The sequence below is a fragment of the Monodelphis domestica genome, chromosome 7 (assembly GCF_027887165.1).
Source record: "Monodelphis domestica isolate mMonDom1 chromosome 7, mMonDom1.pri, whole genome shotgun sequence".
In the NCBI taxonomy this organism is placed as follows: domain Eukaryota; kingdom Metazoa; phylum Chordata; class Mammalia; order Didelphimorphia; family Didelphidae; genus Monodelphis; species Monodelphis domestica.
The window spans coordinates 31,893,078-31,918,685 of NC_077233.1; the positions used below are offsets into that span (position 1 = coordinate 31,893,078).

Here is a 25,608-nt window from a genome sequence, read left to right on the forward strand (position 1 = left end):
ATAGATAGGATTTGGAGTCAGAAGACGGGTTCAAATCCATTCTCCATTAATTTATATTAGTGTGATTTTAAGCAACTCTCAACTTCTCTTTGTCTTGTTTCCTCACCTGTTAAATAAAGAACCTCACAGTTCCTTCTAAATCAGTAGCTATCTCATTCAAACTTCTTAACTTCCCCATCAAGAAATAAAAGTCCACTACAATAGAGCACTTTATAATTTACACAATGCTTTATACTTATTGATTTATTTAATTCTTACAGTAGCCCTACAGGGAAGGTACTATTATTATCCCCATTTTGCTGAAGAGGAAACTTTGGATAACTTGTCCACGAATTCATGTCTTCCTAAGTCTTTGTCCAGTGACTCAGAACCCAGGTATCCTGACTCCCAGTCCAGTAGGTATGAAATAGATAAGATTTGCTCAATTGTATGCTCTTATTATTTAAATTTTTTTAATTTATGGAATGATTTTCTTTTGATTAAATTTTTTTTATATTTTACCATATTCAAGAAATAATGTTCTGAATTCTTCAATAAACTGAGAGGCCAAATGTATAAATGTATATTTGACTAATTGTATGTGTATACTAGACAAATTGCATTTGGCTGATTAAAAATAAATCATCACTATCTCACATTTGGAATAATCAAGAAGAATTTCAATAGTCTGTAAGATTTTGCATTATTATATTACACTAATGAAATAAAGAATTTAAAAATCAAAAAAAAAATTTTTAAAGAAGGGAGGAAAAAAATCTTACTTTTACAACAACCTGACATATAAAAGTCACTGTTATCTCAGATCTAGAGCTTAGAACTAGAGATGAGTTTTAACCTCATCCAATCCTATCATTTTACAGATAAGGAAATTGGGAAGGTCAATATCCAGGTAGTCAATATCCAAGTTTGAATTTGAACTCGGATCCTCTGTCTCCAGTGTCAATATTCATTTCACCATATCACATTGCTTCCCATTAGATAACATCAAGTCACAAAATACTTGTAGATGGTCTTTGCACAACTTTTAATTTATAAAGGACATTTTTTAAAGTGGCCCCCAAATAGTATCTGTTGTAGCCTCCTTGAGAAGTAAAAAAAGGAAAGTGTCTTATTTTTCCTGTTGCTGATTTACATCCATCCTTTTAGTGGTAGAGATTTGAAAGAAATAATGACTTGCAGCCATGCATATTAAAATTCCAAATGTGATCAGGAATTAGCCTTTACAACACATTTTAATTACTTTGGAATCCCACTGAACACATCCCAAATCCACTCCCCAGAACCATTAGGATAGGCTCTTCTTTCAGAACACCTGAAGGTGATTTAAGAAGTGATTTAAGAAGTTTGCCACAGAATACTTTCTTGCAGAAGAGCCAACCCACTGAGCAGTACGACCACCCACCCCCTTTCAAAGAGCTTGCCATCCTTGAGTAATGACCGGCTCAGAAACAACAAAAGGGAAATGTCATTTGGGGAGGAAGGGGGTGGCCCTCTGGAAGGAGAAAACTTGAAACAGAAAATAAAACTGTAAAATTTAAAACAAACCAAAAAGAGTCCTATGGGCTCTGCCGGGACACATCCTGCAAACTTTCAGCTCCCTGGCCCTCTTCCTTTATTCTTGATGTTTGTCCTTCCTTCCACCCAAGGGCACAACTTGACCTTCTACTACCCAAAATGAAATGCACAGGACAATTCATCTTACACAGCCATAATGAACTCTTCACTTCTCAGAGACTAAAGTGACCTTTTCTTGCTAATATTTGTCTTGTTTTCATCATACTAAGGAAACCGCTAGGAATTCTTTTTTTAATTTGTTAGGGAAAAAATGGATCCATCAGTAAAAAGAAATGTGGTCAAATGGTTTGAACCCCAGACCAGGAGGTGCCAGCAGTTTAATTTCAGTCCTTTCCAAGCTTCATTCAATCAAATTGTCCCAGCCTGCCTATTAGGCAATTTCTTTGAAAGGTTCATTCTTTCACATCACTTTTAAACATTTAGTAACTGATGCCTCCCCCGAGTCCTATTTCAATGTCTCATTGTGGCGAGGAGGTGACTCTGGGTCCTTGAATACTCTGGCAATCCTGCAGATGCTCCAGCAAGTCCAACTGAACTGAAAAAACTTCACAAACCACCCATCAAGTAGATTGTGTGTCTTGCAAAGACTATCCCAGTCCAGAGAACCCTGTCCTTGGAGTCTTGGTCACCAAGTGATGTTTTTGTTGTTGTTATTGACAGAAAGTCTAGGGTCAGCGAGAATATCCGCCAACAGTCAGAGAGGTTTGAGGAACTAAACTGGCACTTTGTGGGCATCTTTTTTGGTTTAATACCCAAAATGGTTCACTTATGAGGTTAGACGCAAGACTTCTAGGGGTTGAGAAGTCGGGGGGCGGGGGGTTCCCTTCCTTTATATTTTATAAACCAGCTAGACCAGATTTTTTGCTGTTCCTCACACAAGACCCTCTCCTTCCTAACTCTCTGCTTTTTCAAACTTTGGCCCCAAGGCCTGAAATGTTCCCCTTTCTCACCTGGGACTCTGCCTCCTTCAAGATGCAACTCAAAGCCAACTTTCTGCATGAGGTTTTTCTTGGTCCCCTCCTCCCATTAGCAGCCCCTTCTGCCTGAGATCCCCTCCCATTCCTATTTCATAGCCCTCAGTCATTTGTATCTCATCTCCCTCATTAGATGATAAGCTTCTTGAAGGCAAAGACCCATTTTTTTGTTTTGTTTTTTGACTTTCTTTGCATCTCTAGCCCTTATTCACAAGCAATTAATGCTTATTGAAGATATGAATTAGAAGAGGGGAAATTAAGTCAGTGAGTATAGACAGCTTTTCCAAAGGTTTGGCTAGGAACAGGGAAAGAGTTAGGATAATAGCCTGAGGGACTGGTGGATGCTTTGAGTGTTTGGGTTGTTTTTTAAATGGAAACACTTGAGCATGTTTGTAAACAGCAGGCAACAGGTAGAAGGAAAAGATTTACAACAATGATCAATATGGAAGTATCTCTGGCATGATAAGACACGTATAGCACTGGTCAAATTACTTACTGTCTCCAAGAAAGGGAAGGGACGGGAGGGAGGGAGACCCTTGTCTTGGATCTTGTAATTTCAGAATTTTTGTTGAAAATTGTTATTACATATTAATTGGCAAAATAAAATATCTTTGAATAAAGAAAAAAGGGTTGAAAATTAGAGGAGGAGGAAGAAAAGGATTGTGGAGGAATAAAAGAAAGGGAGAGGGAGGGGATGTAATTAAGGATAGTAACCTTGAAGACCAAAGTCATAAGATTACAAATGCAGAGCTAAATGGAACTCAGAGGGCATTCAATCCAATCCCTTCATTTGACAGATGAAGAAACTGAGGCATAGAGAGACAAAATGGCTTGCTCAAGATAAAATAGATAGTAAGTTGTGGAGCTGAGGCTCAAGTCAAGAATCCTATGATCTGAGATGGAAATAATAACCAAAAAAAAAGTTGATTCTCTATTTTCGCTTCATATCTATAAGAACACAAAGACTTGGTGCCAGTCTGGATTCATTACATTGTGTTCAGTCATATACGTAGTGGCTGAACTGGGATTAGAATGTGAGTCTTCCAATTAGTGTTGGTTCTGCTTGGTTATCCTTTAGGAGACTTGGTCCCTTTTTCTAGGCAACTGAGTAGTGTGATGGTTCAAGAGCTAGACCTGAATAGGAAGATCTAACCACCGAGTCTCAGATACTTACTAGCTATGTGATCCTGGACAAGCCAGTTAATCTCTTCATGACTCAATTTCTTCATCTGTAAAATGGGGATAATAATAGTACCTCTCTGCCAGGGCTATAATGAAACTCAAATGAGATAACATTTGTAAAGTGCTTTGCAAATTTTAAAGCACAATAATGATGATTATTATTAGCTTAGTGAAATATAAGTGAAGCTTTTATGGGTTGTAAAAATAATATCGCCACTGGACATGTTTAATATTTAGTTTTCCATATCAATTTACAATATGTAAATAGCCAGGGGGAAATAAAGTTGACTTCTAACTCACAGATTTGCCACTGAGAAATCACATGTGTCTGACACATCATAGATAGTTTATAAATTTATTAACTAAATTACATATGATGTTACAAAAGTCTTTTCATTGTTCCACCTCTGGTTTTCTCCTAATATAAAGTAGTCAAAATGTTAGTTTCCATAGATTGGATTCAGACGTTTACCATATTCCCAGAGATTCTCAGTCATTTAAGCTATTTCCTTTGTCTGGAGCGACATTAAATGTAGAAAAACCAGCCAATTTCTGCACCCAGTTATTTGATACCATGAAGACTGATCAGCTGAATGATGGATTATACTTGTCACCTGATGATTTACTGCTGTGTAGACACAGATCATTTTCATCAGAAAACATTGGATTATTTTTTTCCCTGAGCCTGTAAACTTTGAGAATACAAGGCATGACAAAAGGTTCTTCAGAAATGTTGAGCCCAGGACAACTGAAATAAAATATCTTGGAACTCTTGGGTTAGTCCCGCAGGTAGCAAGAGGGATTGTCCCAATTTTCTTTGTCTCTCTGACCCATTAGAGTTGATATGTGGCTACAGCATGCTCCGATATTCTCACAATGCATCTGTGACCTCACCAATGTTGGTATTCCCTCCAGCAACCTAGATCCCACCTCATCTATTCACTCTATTCATGGGAAGTACTGTGGGACAGAGGAAAGAGCACTAGTTTTAGAAGTAGCAACTCTAGAGGGCAGAAGCTTTAAGTATTAATATGTCTTTTCAAGGTCTGAAAACTTTGATGAGAAAAAGAAATTCCATATTTCCTTTCACTAGTTCTTGTTTCCTTTGGAATCTTTTGTATTTTATCTTATGCATTTAAAAACATGAGTCTGAGATTTCTATAATTCTCGGATCCATGACAAACCATATTTTGCAACTTTAATCTACGTCCTCCCATAAATGCCTCCCAGCATCCTCATATTGTATGTCAATGGGGCATCCTGAAATCTATCAATTATCCCTCATTCTTCATATGCAATATACCTGTCTTTTTCAACCAAATATATAACATAATTGTAATAACAAAAAGTTCTGATATTTGCTACTGTCATTACCCCTAAACATTTTCATCTTTGCAACAGTGAATGGTTTTGCACTATGTTTACATACTAAAATCTATTACTTCTAATTCCTTCCAAACAAAAGGAGGTGAAAGAACCAGTCTTCTTAAAGCATCAGTTTAAAAGAAACAAAATTATTTAGGATATCATCTGAATGTAATAAAAAACTGTGAACTACAAGGTTCAAGGAATGAAATGTCATGGAACATTATGACACAATGGCTTTTCTAAAGATACTTTTCTGTTCCAACTTTTGTTGAAAACCTTTCTAAAGTAAATGCAAATTAAAGCAACCCTGAAGTACCACCTCATACCTATCAGACTGGCTAAGATGATAGGAAAAATGTCAAACATTGGAGGAAATGTTGGAAAATAGGGACACTAATATGCACTGTTGGTGGAGTTGTGAACTGGTTCGACCATTCTAGAGAGCAATTTGGAACTATATCCAAAGGGCTATAAAACTGGTCATACCCTTTGACCCGGGAATACTACTACTAGGTCTGGTCCCCAAAGAGATCAAGAAAAAGGAAATGGTACTCTATGGGCAAAAATATTTATAGTAGCTCTTTTTGTGGTGGCAAAGAATTGGAAATTGAGGGGATACTCATCATCTGGGTAGCATATGATAATGATAGAATACTACTATGCTATAAGAAATGATATGCAGGATGCTTCAGAAAAATCTGCAGAGATTTATGTATGCAGATACAAAGTAAAAGGAAAAGAACCAGAAGAATATTGGACACAGTGATAGCAATATTGTATGATGAACAACTGTGAACAACCTAACTATTCTCAGAAATACAATGATCCAAGACAATTTCAAAGGACTTATGGCAAAAAATGCTATCTGCTACCAGAGAAAGAACCGATGGACTCTGGATGTAGACTGAAGAAGAGGTTTTTTTTTTAACTTTATTATTTTGGGGGCAGGGATTTTTTATCTGTATTTTCTTCTGAAACAGGGCTAATATGTAAATGTTTTGTATGACTACACATGTATAATCTATATAAAATTGCTTCCCTTCTAAACAAGGGAGAATGGGAAGGAAGGAGAGAAAATTTGGAACTCAAAAATTTTTAATGAATATTAAAAATTTTTTTCATGTCACTAAAAAAAGAAATATGTCTAAATGAGCTATTTCACTTTATTATCATAACTTTTTTGGCTCAAATTTGTGTTGTAATAAAAAAGGATACTAAAGCTAGAGAATAGAATCTAGATTCATATCCAACATCTCACGTCTGCTTCCTGTGAGACCTTAAGCAAATCATTTCACTTCTGGGACTCAGTTTCTCATCTATAAAATGAGAGGATTAGACTAGATGACTTCCAAAGTCTATTCCAGCTCTATAGCTATGATCTTATAGCCTGTGATTCCAATACAAGAGGGGAATCCTACACTGATATACATCAGCATCTCCTCTGTTATGTAGCTTCTTAGAGAGTTAACCTAACACAAAGAATTGTTTCTTCATGGCCACTTGAATAGTATGGATCAGAGATAAAACTTAAACCAAGGTGTTTCCTAATCTCAAGACCAGTGCTCTAGCCATTATGCCTTGCTGCCTCTTTTCTGTAATGTTGCAAAGTATTTTTTGTCTTTTTTTTTGTCTTTTTTGTCTTAAATTTTTTTGTCTTGATTTTGTCTTAAAATCATCATTCTGAGCATAAATTTTCATTTTACAGGATTATGGATGTAGGGACCATTGGTCTCACCATATATGGACCCCATAATGCTCAGACTGTTTACTTGACTAGAACATTAATAAAATATTTTCCTTATTCTGTGAAAAGCTGAGCACCAAAGAAGAAAAATCCAGGGGTAACTGCGGGGTGATAATTAGGATAATAATCATGATTTGGGTTCTGGCTAAACAAGATGGTTACTCTACATATAACAGATAGTGAAACTAAACTTTTGGTTACAAAAACCAAGCCTGATGACCTATCGAGGGAAGGATCTGTCACCAAGACAGAAAAGGTTCCCTTCTATAGATCTGTTTCAGTACACTGCCTTAAAAACCACAATTCAAAGGTATTTTAGCAAAATATTTAAAAAAAGATGAGTTCATTTCAAAAACGATTTTAAAAGTCCAAGGTCTAGATCATCCTTTTCCCGGATGGCCATTCACCTTGGCAATTTCTATACTCACTCTTGCATCATCCCAAGTGGAGATGGCTAAATAATGAGCTATTTAGAGACTTAACAAAGAATCAGCTCACTTTTGACCTTCCCAGGTGGGGAACTACTGGAGCCTACTGGGAAGTCCTGGTAAATAATAACATTTGTTCCTGGTAGAGTCAAACAGAAAACCCTGGAGAGCCCAAAGCAATGACCAGTCATTCCCTCCACTTCTGCACAAATTTTCCTATTCATTTATCTCCAAAAAAAAAACCGAATTTTTTTTAAAAAGTGGCAAAAGGCAGAAACTCAGAGAGCTCAGAGGCCATCAACTCTGACCCTCTTGTTTTACAGATAAGGAAACTGAGGCACCAGGGATTGAAGGAACTTGCCTAAAGTTTTACTAGAAGTAAATAACAAGGATAGGATCAGAATACAGTACTCTGGCTCTTTTCAAACAACCACACTGCCTCCTCAGCATCATCCTTAATATTCAGGAAATGAGAGATTTTATAGGCATTTTCATGGGAAGGGAGATCGTTGTCTAGGGTGTTTGTTTGTTTGCTTGCTTGCTTTCAGAATAATTTCCTAACCAAGAACCCATGGAGAGATCTGAGAGACATCTCTTCCCATGACTGGTGGTTATATTAAGCAACCAAGATTCGTCTATATAAAAGAGCCCAATATTTCTCTAACCTGGAATGAGGAGAGATGTTGGCTTTTTCAGTTGGTCTAAATAATAGAATCACTCCCAAATCTTTTCTGGCATTTTAAATGCTTTCCCCACCAAGGATAACAGAGCTAGAGATAACCTATTCACAGATGACAATTCTGCAACAAGACAGGCTGTTTAGTGAGCTTTTTATTCTTAAGGGCAATGCTGATGCAAGGAAAATAGCATTAAGTAGGTTACCGTGCCTTGTTTGACTATTTTCAGCCCTAATATGTAGTCAATGTTTATGCCGAGCTATCATTTATAAGTATTTTATAATGTATGCAATTACTTAGTAATTTACAGCATGCTTATGGTTCTGTGTTAAAGAAAGCCCCATTTTTCTGCCAATATAAACTATATACACATTATAAAATGCATTTTTACAGCTTGCCTAAAAACATCTATAAAGACTTTACTATTGGTGCATTTTACAACATGCTTTATAATAAGCTATTAAAGAATACAACGGCATCTATTAAATATTAAAGAATTGTATAAGTGGCATTTTAATTTCAAGTGTTAACCAATCCCGCCTCATTTCAATGAGATGGTGGACTTCTTAAAAGACTGTTCCAGTCTCAGATCCCTGAAATACATGAAAAAGACGTGCCGTGTTGCTGATAAGGTTCACGATTTCTCATCTTTAGAACTGGAGGGATTACAGGCAATGACAGAGCATCTTTATTTAAACGGAGTGAAACATGACTTTTTTCTAATAACTATATAGGCAGGGGAGAAGACGCTGCTCCTGAACACATCAACATTTTAATAATGAAGACAAACTCCAATCTATGAGTAACCAAAGACAGTACAAAGCTATCATCACTACGAAATCGCGGTTTACAGAAAGCCATTCAACCTAGAATTCAGGAAAGAGCAGAAGAGGAGCCATAAAATTAAAGAATACTTACCAAATTCAGCAACACTAACTGCTGCCCCACAGCTTGTCGTCCAAATGCAAGTGCCCAGTTGTTGGGTTTAACAAATGGGAACTGTAATGGCTATTTAGCCATAAATCTCTAAAGGCCCAATTATCTTGACTGCAGCAGGTTTTTTTTTTTAATTAGACCAGTTTTTAATTGGAATTTTCCTCTCATTTCTAATTTTTCATGTAATCAAAACAGAGTGTCACAAGTATTTTACAGAAAATTACACTGAATGTACACAATATTTGGGGTGGGGGAGATCTTTGACCCAGCCCCAAACAAATGGACTTTCCTTAAATAAAGTTCATTAGATTTTAGTGGGGAATTTGAGGAAGGGGGGAAAAGAGGAAAACGATAATTTAATTTCTATTATTAAGATCAACTATGAGATCAGAAAATATTTTTTAAATAAAAACTATATGGTACTAAGTACAGGTTTTAGCCTTTCTTTGAAGCTTCATAAATCTCATTTCATACAATATTGTCAGACAAGAAAAAGAAGAGGGTATCAGACTGGTGTGCAATCTGGCACATGCACACACACACACACACACACACACACACACACACACACACACACACACACACACACCATAACCGTAGCTTAGTTAGTGTGAGGGAGAAATCTCATTCCTGTCTTGAACAATCTTCTGTGTTCTGTCATTGAGGAGCTTATACGCTGCCAAAACTGTAATTTTCAGTTGTAAAGTTTGAAACATTCATGTGGCAACAGTGCCCTCCTGTGGGCTTCACACACATGGCCATGGGCTGCAAAGGATGCAAACTGGGAACTGAATTAGGGACCTAAATCCAGTCCTCACAATTTATATATGAGACAGGAACGGGCTTGCCTAGGTTCACACCAGAAAGTCACACGGGAGTCAAGATTCAAACTCAGATCCTAAGAGACCAAAATCAACCCACTTTGAATCTACCTTATTGAATGGATTTATGTGTGTATTTATACATGTAGGTATGCACATATAGTTAAATTAACTAATGCATCTCACATAGGCAATATAAGCGGTTTATATGCCTTTGATTATTGTTTTAGAGAGTATATTCAGGAGGATCCAGGTTAAAAAATGCTTTTCTTAGCAAGGAATTAATTTTGAACAGGCTCCTCTGAAGCCTTCCCTCTATACTGCAAGGACGAATTTAGGGTTAGAGGGGAATATATTTCTGGGAGTTCCATAATTTAGATTAGAAAAAAAATAACACCTTCGTCTTCACTAGCCTCTAAATGAAAGATAGCATTTCTTTCAATTATGCTTTTTTTTTAATTTCTGAAAAAGGCACTGTAGACTTTACCCTATTGCCAAAGTGATTAATAATAATAAATAACTAGCAATTATATTGAAGTTTGCAAAGTGCTTTACAAATATGGTCTCATTTCTTCCTTGGCGAGGTAAGTGCAATTATGATCCCCATTTTACAGATGAGAAAACTGAGGTAGACAAAGGTTAAGTGACTTGCCCAGGGCTTCACAACTATTAAATGTCAAAATTCAAACTCAGGTCTTCCTTACTCAAGAGTCTACTTGCTTCTACTCACTCCAGCTTTCAAAGATTTTCCACCTTCTCTGAACTTGCACTGCGATCCAAATCCACTTCTCTATCCACTAGTCATACCAAATCATGGATCCTATTAGCACTGTATTCCCTTGTATTATTTGTTTATTTGTTCTGTGGGTATTAGTTTTCTTCTCCAAACAGGTCAGGGGTGTAGGTAGCCTTGTCATTCCACAGGGTCCTAAGACCACAGCAGGGCAGGTGCTCAGACAATTCTAGAATAGATATTCTATAGAAATAGATATTCTATAGATTCTATATTCTATAGAATTCTATAGAAATAGATTCTATAGGAATCTATAGGAAATTCTATAGAAATAGATATTTCCATGGCTGCATGATCTCCTACATATGGGCATTCCCTCCCTCACTGGCCAAATCCCAATCCATCCATTTCTTTCCATTCTGTGAGATTCCCAATAATCCTTTCACCATTGAGAAGTAGCCAATATGCTGGTGTTCTTCCTCTTACACTTAGTATATGTCTCAGATGTCAGGGGCAGCAACCAATCCTTGCTCTTAACACTTGACTGGTCTAACTCACCTCTTTTTCCCATTCATCATTTCTTTAATGATATCCCTTGTGCCATCATGAAGGTAGGTCTGAAGTTGCAATATGGTAGGATAGTAAATGGGGAAGTGTAAATGACCTTTGAGGCTATTGATCTCAAGCCCCTTATTTTACAAATGAGGAAGGTGAAGCCCAGAGAGTAAATGACTTACCCAAAGTCACTCAACAGCAAGCTTCAAAAATGGAATCTGAACTCAGGTCTTCCTGAATCCAAATCCACTCCCCTATTCACTAGGCAACCTGACGCCCTAGGTAATTCATGTCTGTAGTTTCCAATTAATCTCCCACTGCTAGAGAAGGGGATTTTTACATTTTTTTGGTGTCACATGCAACCTTGGTGAAGCCGAAAAACCCCTTTTCAGAATAATGTTTTTAAATGCATAAAATGAAGTATGTAGGATTACCAAGGAAATAAAGTCATGGAAATATTCTTTATACCAGTTCATGGATCCCATGTTAACAAAACCCTTGTCCTAGAAGTCTTTTTCTCGAATTTTCTGCCTGAAGTCCACCACTTGATCCATCACGCAGCAAGCATTTCCTAAGCTCTTACTATGAGGCAAGCATCAAGCATCTCTCCCTTGCTCAGGAAAAGCTCATTAATAGAGGATAGCTGCTGTTTCAAAGCAGGGCTTCAAAAAGCTGCTAGATGAATACATCTGAAGCATGCAAAGCAAAGAGGACTGTGTTTAAACAAGTGTTTTATTCCTCCTACTCTATTCCATCTGGATTCAATAATCAGGTGTCTCCCTTAGGATCCCCAAAGGGCCTTTTGTTTTGAGCTGTTCTTGGTTGCATTGTTTAGCTGTCATCTGTATTAGATGGTGGTCTGTGTTGATTTAAAGGTGGAAGGAATTTCATTTAAAAATATGAGAATATTACCTACAAAGAAATGTCTTGAAAATGGCAATGGTCCTTGGAGAGGTAGAACTCTCTGGAAGCAGAGGGGTCCATTCTAGGGATTCCAAGACCCTTCGCCTTTTTTTCAGGGGTTCTCAACCCCAGGGCAAGATGAAGGGGCCAAGCACAAGAAAAAGAGAAAGGTTCCTAGGCTCTGGGAGCAGTTCTTTCTGATTTGCCTTTTGTCTGGTAAAATAAAACCGGTCTTTTGTTCAATTACACTGTTAGTCCAAAAGCTGACTCAAGGATTCTTTTCCCTCTAAAGACTAAGACAACCCAATTTCTGAGGTGCACAGGGAGGAGAGGGAGACCCTCTGCCATGTCCTCAGCCTAACACAAGGTTTAGTGCTCTCCCCACTGTACCTTCCTGTCTCCCTCACATAATCTGTATCCTCAGAAAAATGACTGATTTGTCATCCTCCATGTACATTCTCATGCTTTTGATCACATAACTTCATCTACACGAATGCCATCCCTGCCCTATTCACCTGATGAAAACTCCCTGGCCTCGGCGGGCCAGCTCAAACACCACCTTTTCAGAACTAGTCATCCAGTGAATGCACCCTTGGGCGCCTCCCCTAAGCTCCCTTAGTCCTTTGTTGCTCTCCAGCACTTATCACAGTCTACCTTGTGTGGCATTCGTTTGCATGTATATATTCTGTCCTACCCATGGTAATCTCCTAGAGAACTGAGCCCCAGGCTTGTATACCTATACATCTCCTCCGACATCTACTTGCAAGGAAGGAGACACTTAATGCATATTCCTAGAATGGTTATTAAATGAATGTATGCTTCCATGAATGAATGGGCTGAAGGGTCTCCAGAAGAGCCCAGTTAAAATGTGAACAGGGAGGCAAGAAATATTAGCATCCTTTAACAGTTGAATCCATCCCTCAGTTCCCCAGCAGAAAATTGGGCCCCAGGGGAATAGACAGAGGATTTAGCATAGAGACATTCTTCAGAGCATGGTTCAGGAGAACAAGTGACTAAGGTTCCGGTGACGTAGGGAAGACACCACGGTGAAGACTGAACAGAGGGAGCCAAAGGAAAAAGAAAAGGTGGCCATTTTCTTGTTTGCCATTCTATTTCGGAACCCTCGGTCTAACAAAAGACCATGCCCTGGAGGTCTCAGTCCTCAGAGACCTTGAATTCTCTTCATGGACCCACTTATCAGATGTGCCTCTCACATCCCACCCCATGTAGCCAAAGCCAGGCACACTTCACTCTATGTCCTCTCCATCTTCTCACCTGCCACCATTCAGACCTTACTCCAACTCCCCACCCTTTTCTAGCTCTGGAACCATCAAATTAATACTGTCATTGCTTCTGGAAAGAGTGTGTTGATTAAGTTTCCTCTGGCATCATTCAACATCCAGTGAACCAAAACCCCCTTCTCATCCACCATTCCCCTATGTGCACTGTCTTCCCTAATTAGAATATAAGCTCCTAATGGGCAGATGGTTTCAATTTAGTATTTATAGCCCCAGCGCTTAATGCATTACTTAGCATATAGTAGGCATGTAATAAATGTGTTTTCATTCATTCATTCACTGAAGGGAAATTTTCCCTCCTTCATAGTATTAACTAAGGATAGCTGAAGCTGCAGGTGCAAAAATGACTTGACTGTTGAGTTAATTGCCATTTGAAAAATCCAAGAAGAAATAGTTGGTAGAATGAATATTGGGTGGAAATGAGAAGGCAATACTTCTCTGCAAATTCAATCACAATAGAGTGGAAAGAACACAGGCAAGGCCTTGAGTTCAAATTCTACCTCTGAAGTAGACTTGGTTTGACCTTTGGAGGCCTCCATTTCCTCATGTACAAAATGAAGGCATAAACTAGAACTTTGTGCCTTAAGAATGTCTAAGGGATAAAAGAAAATGTATATAAATGCATAAGTAGAAAAAGAGAGAGGGCTTTTAGTCATCCCTACCCACTGACTCAAAAGGAGCCAATACGCCACTTCACAAAGGACACAGAGTGAAGTGTGGCTGGCTTTGGCTGGATGTAGTGGGCCTCTGCATTCCCTATTGGTTCTGGATCTCTTGATCATACAGTGGCTTGAGGTCAAGAGAGCTCTAGATGTAATACTAGCCCTGATAACTTCTAGTTACATGACTTCAGATAAGTCTCTCAGCTTCCATCTCCTCAACTATAAAATGGAGCTAATAATGCCCAAAGTACCTCCTTGAGAAAATTGTTGTGAGGGTCAAATGAGAGGATGAGAAAGACCTTGAGGTTGGGTAAGATGAGGTAATATAAAGCATGTTGTGAACCTTAAAGTTTTCTACAAATTGCAGAGATGATAGAGGAAGAAAAGGAGGGGAAAGGAAGAAAAAGGAGGAAAAAGGAAAAGACAGAATTTAGATATTCTGGCAACAAAAGATGTGCTATCCAGCCACAAATTCTAAGTTCTAATAAATCTTGGCTGGGAACCAGAGTTTGTAAGCAGAAAGCCAAGAGAACTTAGAAATGGTGGTTTGAGCGCAGGATGTAGAATAAATACAAAATCTACACCCCAATTCAAACCAATTCCAGATGCAGAAAGCACTCTCTACCTCTGTTCTGCAGAAGGATCTCCTTGTCTTCTCAAGTCTTGCTATGATGTTCTCCCGGAGAATGGGGTAGGTCACATAAATTGAACTACACAGGTTTAAGCCAAAGCTGGTAACAAGTTGCTGAGCTGGCCATGGTACCCACACTGTTTCTGTAGCTTATTTTTATCTTTAATTCAGGTGATGCCAGTGAAACCATGGCCACCCCATAGAGCTAAGCTATTTTGTTTAGACCTTATCAATATCTAAGACCATCAGAATGTATTCCCAATGCTCAAATCAGCTCTTCATTATTGTATAAAAAGAATTAACATTAAAAGTCCTTTGGATTCCTGTACTAAGACTTATGTGCTATATATTAAATGTCATTATTAGCATCAATTAACACTTGGATTCACCTAGCAGTTGCCCATTAGAGAGCTGGATCTTCTATATATTATGATGAGAATAGGAATAATTCTAATGATATTTTTATGCTAGGAGCCTTCTTGACTCCAAGTCCAAAAATTCAACATGCATTTATTAAATGCCTACTCTATGCAAGGCACAGGGATTATAGATTTAGAGCTGGAAGCAATGTTGGAGAGTCTTCATTTTATAGAAAAAGAAACAGAGACCCAGGGAGGTCAAACCACTTGTCCAAATTCAGAGAAGCAAGATCTGACTTCAGATCTTGTAACACCAAATGATGGAATTGTGCTTGTTTCACTGAACCGTATTGCCTCCTTTTATGAAGGAAGAACAAGTTCCTGCTCTCAAAGAGCTGACATTCTACTCAGGGAAACAATACACAAATAGATACATAAAACCAAAAATATACATATTAAATACAAAATAATTTCACAATACTACCGCTAAGAAAAATGGGAAGTCAGGACTCCACAATTTCATTGTGCAAGAGATGAACTTTGTGCCTTAAGAGACTATTCTCAAGGCTAAAAGCAACTATATATAAACTCAAAAGCAGGAAAAGAGGGAGGGCTATTAGTCATCCCCATCCATAGAGCCAAAAGGAGTCAACAACCCACTTCAAAGAGGAAGATCTGGCAGAAAACAATATGAAATTAAGCTGCTTAGAAGGCAGGTGTTCTGAAAGTACTATGGAGCCTTGCTGAGAGTGCTGGGTCTAGAATCCTGGACCTGAGTTCAAATCCACCTCTGATACCTGCTAGCTGTTCATGAGCAAAGCTATGTCATAGGCAAGCTGACCATGGACAACATCATTGAACTACTCTGAGCATCAGTTTCCTCATATGTAAAATGGAGATGATAGTATCCGTAGTGCCCACTTCACGAGGTCCTTATAAGAATCAAATGAGGCACCTTAGAGAAAGCTTTTTTGTAAAGTTTACATCCCTATGTAATCATCAATCATTACTGTTACAAAGAACTGTGTTTCATTTTGTTTCCCATGAGACACTTTTCTTAATTATAATGACCCAGTATGGCACTGGAGAAGAATTGAGGGAAAGCACCTCCCTCCCTTCAATGTAGAGGTAAAAGAGAATAAATGAATGAATGAATTGGAATATGAAATATCCTATGACACAGACTCAATGTATTCACTGACTTTGATGAACTTTTTCTTCTTTTTTAATCTTTGGTACAAGTGAAGAGTTGCTGCACAGGAGAGGGGGAATTATGATAGGTTCAGAAATCAGATATGATGATAAAAACAAAAAGCATCAGTAAAGAGAGAAATATCCTTGGTAATTGGGGAAAGAGGTAGCAGAAGCAATAAAAACCGTGAAAATCTGAACCCTTCAATTAAGTCACTAAGGCTGACCTTCTTTCCCACAAAGCCTTTGATCTCAGCATCAAAACTAGAGATTAACTGATCTGAATTTCTCTTCTTCTCCCTGTCTTCCCTGCCCTCTTTCTGGATCAAGGAGTCTTAACCTGAGTAGATTCAATGGGTCTATTAATTCTCTTCTAATATAACTGATTCCCTTTGTGATCCGTTGAATTTTATGTTCTGCAGTTAAATACATTATTTGTATAGGTTTCCACAGATTGCCAAAGAGGGCCCTGAAACAAAAATAGGTTAAGGACCCCTGCTCTGAGGCTGCCCTGAAGACCTTGAGGGGGTGAGGGGGATGAACAAGAGACAATCTGCAGAAAGGAAAGCATTCAATGATCTGCAAACCCTAGATAAAGTAGAGCTCTACTCTACAACACGCTAACAACTAGTCACCATCTTGTAGGCTCTTGAATTTTTCACATCCCTAATATTACTCTCAGATTAGTGTTTGTAACTCAACAGGCTTTTCCATCCCATATGAGGAGATCTTAGATTGGAATTCTATATCCAGAGGAGCAGGAGATTCTAACCAGTCTGAATATAGGTCTAAGTTGAATCTGAGGTCCCCGCTAGCTTGAAAAAATCTATGAAAAGTGATTATCCTTTGAACCAATAATAACCTTTATAACTATATAGCTAAATTCTAATTAGTATGAATAATTAATTCCATGAAGAAGGTAGCATTATTCTAATTCAAACCACATATTTCCATTAGCCTGGAATAAATACTATTTTTAGATTTAATATACATTTTGCTTTTATAAAATATTTTATTTTTCCAATTACACGTAAAAACAATTTTAACATTTTTTAAAATTTTAGTTCCAAATTCTGTCCCTTTCTTCTTCCCCTCTGCTTTTATAGATAGGTTAACTATATTTTATGTAATTTTTTTATTATATTTTTATATAATTTTATATATATATATATAAAAAATTTAAAAAATTATATTTTTAAATGCTTACCTTCCTTCTTAGATTCAATACAGTGTATTGGTTCCAAGGCAGAAGAGTGGTAAGGGCTAGGCAATGGAAGTTAAATGATTTGCCCAAGCACATATAGCTATGAAATGTCTGAAGGCAAATTTGAACCCAAGATCTCCCAACTCTTGGCCTGACTCTCAATTCACTGAGCCACCTACTTGCCCTCATAATTATAATTTTCAATAGAATGAATTGAATATATGTGATCCAGAATTCATTTTTTAAACCCTTACCTTCCATCTTGGAATCAATACACAGTATTGTATACACTGAGCCACCTAGCTGCCCCCAGAATTCATTTTTAGCACTAATCAGGACCTCGCTATAGTGGGAAAGCATTATTTGGGCATCGTTGGTGTATTATGAGACATCTAAGTGGCGGAGTAGATAGTGCACAGGGTTTGGGAGTAGGAAAGCTCTAGCTTCTAACCCTATGTCCTAGATATGCGACAAGTTTCCCATCTGTAAAATGGAGATAATAATAGCACCTGTCTCCCAGGAGTGTTGTGAGGATTAGAGGAATTACTATATTTCAAGCAATTAGAAAACTTTAGAGTTCTATACAAAGTAAGGTAAAGAAGCAGAAAAGCTGAAAGCCAATATACCATCATCACCAACACCATAAGGGGGAAGGGGGCGGGGAGATAGGTGGCCCAGTGGATTGAGAACCAGACCAATAGAGAGGATGTCGTGGGTTTAAATCTGGCTTTAGACACTTCCTAGCTCTGTGATCTTGGGTAAGTCATTTAACCCCCATTGCCTAACCCTTCCAGTTCTTCTGCCTTGGAACCAATACACAGATTCTAAGATGGAAGGTAAGGGTTTTTAAAAAATAAAGAAATAAAGAGGTCTTGACTAAAAGACTTCTACTTGTAGGGTGATTGTCTAGCTAGGAAGGGATTAAAGTTGGCAAAGACCCACTGGAGAGATGTTGGCCATCCACCAACCAAAATGGTGACATCCCTTTGTGGGACCACCAGCTTCCCAAGAGATCCAGCAATTCCCAACAGTTGACAAGACCCAGATATGAAATATCACTGCAGCTTTTGCCTTCCTTCACATTCTCCTTCATCCCCCATGATAAGAGAAGCTTGCCATCTATTAACTCATCCTCTGCTGACAGACACAGTGAGTCATCTGGGGGGTGTGGGGGGAGAAGGAAAAGGCAATATGGAAGACCTTCTACTCAGCAGGACAAATGATTCACAACAGTGCCACAATGTGATGCCCATCAAGATGCAATATGATTCTTAGAAGGTTAAAAAAAAACTCAATTTGTTTCATAGAGAAGTACCACATTCTCAACTGGCTCTTACAACTGACTTCCTGTAATGTATTCCATCTCACAAGTGCGGCAGTGGCTTCATTATTCTTACACAGCTCCTTTAAAAAGTCTATTTCGAAAGAAGCATTTCTGAAAGCTCTCTCGCAATGTTAAAAACTCGTGCTCTAAATGCACGTGGGCTAGGCGGGCGATGGCGGACTATCTTGAGGAGGAAAATGAAAGCCAGTTGCCTTGGTGGACTGCTCTAAGAAAGGGGGAAACAGAAAGGAAGTCCTCTCATCTCTGGGCTGAGACAACAGGTGTCAGAAGCTCAAAGGGATAAGTCTGTGCCTTCCCTTCAAGGACTGAAATATCTGAGCCGACAAACATAAGGAAATAGAATTTAGAGCAGTCAACAAAATGATCTCTGGATTTATGCCTGAAGCACCAACTAAGTGAAGTGGAAAGATGGAGCAATTATCTGATGAATTTGGTCAATGTCATTGGACATTTATGAATAACCCAAAGGGCAATGGCAGGGGGTGGGGGAAGGAGGCTTCAGCATAATGTCAAAATGGCTTGTATATAAGAAGTGGCATGGAAGACAATAATGACATTAATGTCTAACTGGGAAAGGAGACGAGCCAGTCATGTACAGGTCTAGTGGATAAAGCTCTAGACCTAAAAGTAAGAAGAACCTGGGTTCAAATCCTTCCTCAGGAACTGCCCGGCTGTGTGAGTAGGGGAGGGGCAAGTCACTTAACTTCTGTCTGCCCCAGTTTCTTCATCTTTAAAATGGATATAAAAAGCTCCAACCTCATATAGCTCTTGGGAGACTCAGCTGAGATAAATGTATATAGAGCATTTACAAGCCTTAAAAATAGTATACAAATGTAAGTGGCAGTTGTTGTGGTTATGGAATGAGAAGGAGAACGAACATGAAAAGCTTATGTGTTGTACTGTTAGCTTCCAAGATATTAAAAAAAGAACCCCAGAAGGACCATTTCTCTATCTAATTGCTGTGGAAGATTTCTGGATAACAAATCGCATGGGATTAGTTCCTTAAGGTCAAAGGCTGTTGCATTTATGTCTTTGTGTATTGCTCTTGTTGTGTCATCTCAGTCACGTCCAACTCTGTGACCCCATTTAGGGCCTTACCTTCTGTCTTAGAATCAATACTGGATATTGGTTCTAAGGCAGAAGAGTGGTAAGAGCTAGGCCAATGGGTGTTAAGTGACTTGCCCAGGGTCACACAGCTAGGAAGTGTCATTTAGGGTTTTCTTTACAAAAATACTGGAATGGTTTGCCAGTTAGTTTACAGATGAGGAAACCGAGGCAAAACAGGGTTAAGTGACTTGCCCAGTCACTTAATATATAGCAAGATTCATGTGATGCAGGGTTCATGCACAGAAATGAGTTACTCAAAAATAAACCCCGAATAATCATTTGAACATGTTTTCTCAAATGTTAGAAGCATTTTAATGCCTTTGTATTTTTTAATTTTGTGCTCTTGACAAAGAAAGGAAGGGAGGGAGGGAGGGAGGGAGGGAGGAAGGAAGGAAGGAAGGAAGGAAGGAAGGAAGGAAGGAAGGAAGGAAGGAAGGAAGGAAGGAAGGAAGGAAGGAAGGAAGGAAGGAAGGAAGGAAGGAAGGAAGGAAGGAAGGAAGGAAGGAAGGAAGGAAGGAAGGAAGGAAGGAAGGAAAAAAGGGAGGGAGGGAAGGAGGGAGGAAGGAAAGGAGGGAGGGAGGAAAGGAGGGAGAGAGGAAGGGAAGGAGGGAGGAAGGGAGAGAGAGGAAGAGAGGAAGAGAGGAAGAGAGAGAGAGAGAGAGAAAGAGAGAGAGAGAGAGAGAGAAAGAAAGAGAGAAAGAGAGAAAGAGAGAAAGAGAGAAAGAGAGAGAGAGAGAGAGAGAGAGAGAGAGAGAGAGAGAAAGAGAGAAAGAGAGAAAGAGAGAAAGAGAGAAAGAGAGAAAGAGAGAAAGAGAGAAAGAGAGAAAGAGAGAAAGAGAGAAAGAGAGAAAGAGGAGAAAGAGAGAAAGAGAGAAAGAGAGAAGAGAAGAGAGAAGAGAGAAAGAGAGAAAGAGAGAGAAGAGAGAAAGAGAGAAAGAGAGAAAGAGAGAAAGAGAGAAAGAGAGAAAGAAAGAAAGAAAGAAAGAAAGAAGAAAGAAAGAAGAAAGAAAGAAAGAAAGAAAGAAAGAAAGAAAGAAAGAAAGAAAGAAAGAAAGAAAGAAAGAAAGAAGAAAGATTTTTCCTTCTTGCCCAGGGTCACACAACTAGTAAATGTTTGAGTCCAGATTTGAACTAGAGAAGATGAGTCTTTCTGACACCAGGCCTGGCACTCTATCCACTGCACCACCTATCATGTAGTAGGCATTTAATAAATACTTAATGATTGACTGCTCAGGGAGGGGTAGTATCTCTGGTATGGAGGGCTTGTAGTGCCCTCCTAGGGCAGCTCTCCAGCCTCTGTCCCCCACCTGACACCCAGCTCTCACTTGTGGCTCCCAGTAGCTGCTAGCATGCGGCAGTGGCCACACCCTGGGCAACAGCTTCGACAGGCCAGCTAAACCTTGTGAGGGTAGCCATCGGGTCGTCGTGGACCCCTGGTGAACCAGGGCTTTGCTCACCCAGCATGTGAAGACTGCTTCGGCGGAACAGGCGGAAGAAACCAATAAGAAGGTTCAACGGCTGAGATGGCGACGCAGCAAAGCACTGTGGAGTGCTTAGGGCATGTTGGAGCACAAAAGACAACACGGCCATCCAATGCAGCTGAGGAAGTCTCCAGGTGTAATGATTTTTTCATGCCACTGGACCCAGGCTTCCAACGCCGAGAGAGTGGGACTGTCCCTGTGCACTGACTTTTCCACTTAAATCTCCTTCATGCACAAGTGTCTTTATGCACAAAAACGCACAAAGACAATCATCATCCTCAGTTACGGAGAGACTACTACCAATGATTGACTGATAGAAAATTTGCAATCTATCTCAATGGGAGGACTATCTACAAATGTGAAATTACAGATCCATCAGAACATAAGAATAAAAATTAAAGGCCAATATGGATGATTCAGGCCAAGATAGGCGTTCCCGTCAAAAGTGTGGTTTTTTATTCCTTTAAGCAAGTTAGACAATCATATCAATTCCCTACTTCTTATTATGAAGACACGGTAGAGTACCATGGAAAAGCTACTGAACTTGGAGCCACAAGACAAGTTCAAATTCCAGCTTTGCCATTTACTATCTATGTGACATTAGGGGAGATGCCCCTTTGAGACTCATTTTCCTCATCTGTAAATTGAGGATGTTACACTAGGTGGCCTATAAGATCCCTTCCAGCCCTAGAAGTATGCTCCTATGATTGCAAACTATGAATGCATGGGTTTTTCTAAATCGGTTTAGTAGACAAAATGAAAGACTGGCCACTGGAGCCAGCAGACTTTGGTGCCAGCAAGTACAAGGAAATTCATTTTCCATGGGCCAGATGTTCAAGATATGAATCACACAGTACAAGTAAACAACTTGCCATGTCTATTACTCAACACATCCATTTTACCAATCCATTACAATTATCCTAATCACAACTCTGATTGCCACTTGTTACAGTTCTCCATGGGATTTTCCAGGATTTAAAGTTAAAGATGTATGAAAACACCAGTTGTTTATGGTCCCATAGCAGAGAACCCAGAAACCCAGAAAGGAATGATCCATAGAGCCATAAGGATAAGAAGTAGCATTTATTGAATGCAAATCATCAAAAAAGAACCAGAGGAAGATCATTGCTCTATCCAATGACTTCCTCTGTGAGAAATTTATGAAAATAGATCACACAGGATTAGTTCCTTAAAGGCAAAGACTCTTGCCTTTATGTCTTTGTACCCCCACACTCCAATACAGTGCCTAATTATTGTTGTTGTTGAGTTATGTTATCCACAAAGAAAAAGAAGAAAAGGAATGGAAGGATGTTCTTGAATTCAAATATTAGGCTAAGAATAACTAGCTGTGGTGCCTAACATGACTGACTGACTGATTCTCTCTCTCTCTCTCTCTCTCTCTCTCTCTCTCTCTCTCTCTCTCTCTCTCTCTCTCTCTCTCTCCATCTCCCTCTCCTTCTACCTCTCTCTCTAAGGGTGTATTTCTTTGTCTCTTTCTCTGTGTGTGTGTGTCTTTCTTTTCCTTTGTGTGTGTTTCTCTGTCTTTGTCTTTCTGTCTCCATTTAACTCTCTCTCTCTCTCTCTCTCTCTCTCTCTCTCTCTCCCCTTTTCCCCTGTGTGTATGTCTCTCTCTGTCTCTCTCTGTTTCTCTCTGCCTCTCTCTCTCTCTCTCTCTCTCTCTCTCTCTCTCTCTCTCTCTCTCTCTCTCTCTCTCTGTGTGTGTGTGTGTGTGTGTGTGTGTGTGTGTGTATCTCTCTCCTCACACACACACACACACACGGACATGATTAATTTTTTTTGGTCTAATGGAACATCAATTATGGATACCATCTATTCTTCCTGAGGGATTAGACTTATTCCACTGTGCCCCAGAGGGAAGAACCAGGACAAATGGAAGTTATAGAGGGGCAGATTTCAATTCAATATAAGGAGGGATTTCTAACCATTTGAATTGTCTGAAAAAAAGAAATGGACTTAGATTACTCGACAGGCACTGTTCCCCATTACTAGAGACCTTTGAGCAGAGTCCAGGTGACCACTCAGTGAGGATCTTAAAAGAGAATTCATGTTTCAAACAGAAGTTGAACTTGGCACCAAAAATCAACTCTTATGAGTCTGTGATTCTGTTGATTGATTTTGCTGGTTTTTTAATCAGATTTCTTTTAATTCTTTATCATAAGAGATGGCTTCCATAGAGAGGGAAGGGGAAACTCTAGACAGTATAAAACAAAATAAGAAGCAGCTAGATGGGGCAGTGGATAGAATGTAGGGCCTGAAGTCAGAAAAACTCATCTTCCCAAGTTCAAATCCAGCCTCAGATACTTTCTAGCTGTGTGATGTTGGGCAAGTCATTTAACCTTGTTTGCCTCTGTTTCCTCATCTGCAAAAGGAGAAGGAAATGGCAAACCACTTCATTATTTCTGCAAATTATTTTTTCAGTTCTTACCTTCTGTCTTAGAATCAATACTGTGTATTGATTCCAAGGCAGAAGAGCAGTAAGGGCTAGGCAATGGGAGTTAAGTGACTTGCCCAAGATCATACAGCTAGGAAGTATGTGAGGCCAGATTTGAACCCAGTACTCTCATCTCCAGGCCTGACTCTCAATCCATTGAGTTACCCAGCTCCCCCCTCTGCCAAGTATTAAAAGAAAATAAAAACTATGTATAAAATAGTTTAGTCATTTTTCCATTACACAAAAAAATGGAATCACAAAGAATTAGACACAATTTTAAAATGACAATACAACAAAAGAAATTAACAAAATCCCCTTTTTTCAAAGAGCATCTGACTGTGTGCATTAACTCCTTTGCTATGATGTAGTGGGACAAGTGCCACTCAGTTTGGAATCTGAGGACCTCAGTTTAAATCCCAGCTCTTCCATCGAGTATCTAAGTAACCTTGAATGAGAAGCCCCATTTGTAAAATGAGAATGTGATCTGTGATACTCTCTCAGATTCCTTTCCAAATCTGAATTGATATTCTTGGATTATTATTACAAGAAAATCTTCTGATTTTCAGTGTTCAAAGCTTGAGTCTTGTGATCTTTAGAACAGAACAACAGTCTATCAACAAGCAATACCAATTTATTCAACACTTATTATGTATCAGAAGCTAGGGAAACATACAAAAAATGAAATAATCCCTATGATCAAAGAGCTTAAATTCAACCTGGGAAATTATATTTACAGATATAATAATATTCAGAATGCACTATTTGTTGTTTTTTTCTCTGGGACTTGGTTTTTATTTCAAAACAAGATGTCTAGCATTCTTGAAGCACTATGAATGAAAAGCGCTGCACTTAAATGAGACTACAGAAGAGAAAAAAGAGGATATTTAGTAGCAAACAACAATCAACTCTTACTACCTGAGTAACTTTTGAATAAATCACTCAAACTCCATGGGCCTCAGTTTCCCCATCTGGAAAATAAGTTTGAAATGAATGGCCCTGTAAGACTTCTTGATTTAGAACTATGATCCTCTAATATTTATCCTAAAGATCTTAAAGACTATAGTTCCAAGAAGTTCTAGTGCTTCAGTGCTGTGTGTCTTCTCAGATTATACTCCCAGGGCTACATACAACTCTGTGGTTTTCTCCATTATAATCTCCTTGTCCCAATTAAAGACATATTATTATATTTTTTTTATTTTTTTAAAGACTAAAGCTCTAAACTTTGATGATCTAAAAAGAAGAGGAAGGCAAAGAAATCTATCATCTCCCTTTCTTAATTGTCCCATTTCAGGAGTCTGTGGATAGATTTTAGGGGAGAGATGAATTTGAATGAGAAAAAAACTCAATCAATTTTCATTCATTTCAAACATTTCCTTCAATAATAAACACGGGCTTCACCAGACTGCTAACGATGTTGATGACACACAAAAGGTCAAGAATCTCTATTCTATCTGGTTTAGGGTTTGGAGAATGCCTCCAACCCTCAAATGAAACATGCCCTTGCTTCTGAGGAGGGAAACTGCAAAGTTGTCGTATGTAAATGAAAGAGGAAAAATTAGATGACAGGTCGATGCTGAAATGTTAGTGCCTTTTAAAAGAAAGTTCATTATAACCTGATAAAACACTGGATCTTTCACCTTGCCCGATTTTGCATTTCAATAACTGTTGTCCAAAAAAACATGCTAACATCACTGCGAACTTTGTCGCTTTTGTTGAAAGTCAAAGACTCCTAAGAATATACCGCGCAGTAAATCTGCTAGACCAGTTGATGAATGGAACTGGAAGGATTAACCCACTGAGATCCAATGCATTCTCCAGGGACAAGTTCTTTCACAGAAATCTGGGTCCAACTGAGGCTCCCCTGTTTACGGATCGGCAGCAGCACCTTCTCATAAGACAAGGAAAAAATATCTTCTCCACAAAAAGGTGTTGTGTCCAATTAGATGCTGAAAAAGCTTTCCTCAAAAGGTTACTTTTCCCTC

At 38.7% G+C, this 25,608-nt stretch overlaps 1 protein-coding gene across 1 annotated transcript in view; it reads right to left on the reverse strand.

The window, feature by feature from the left end:
* The window catches only part of TAFA4 (TAFA chemokine like family member 4), a 199,245-nt gene that overhangs the window by 143,999 nt on the left and 29,638 nt on the right, over nt 1-25,608 (reverse strand). The gene's annotated exons all lie outside the window — the stretch shown is intronic.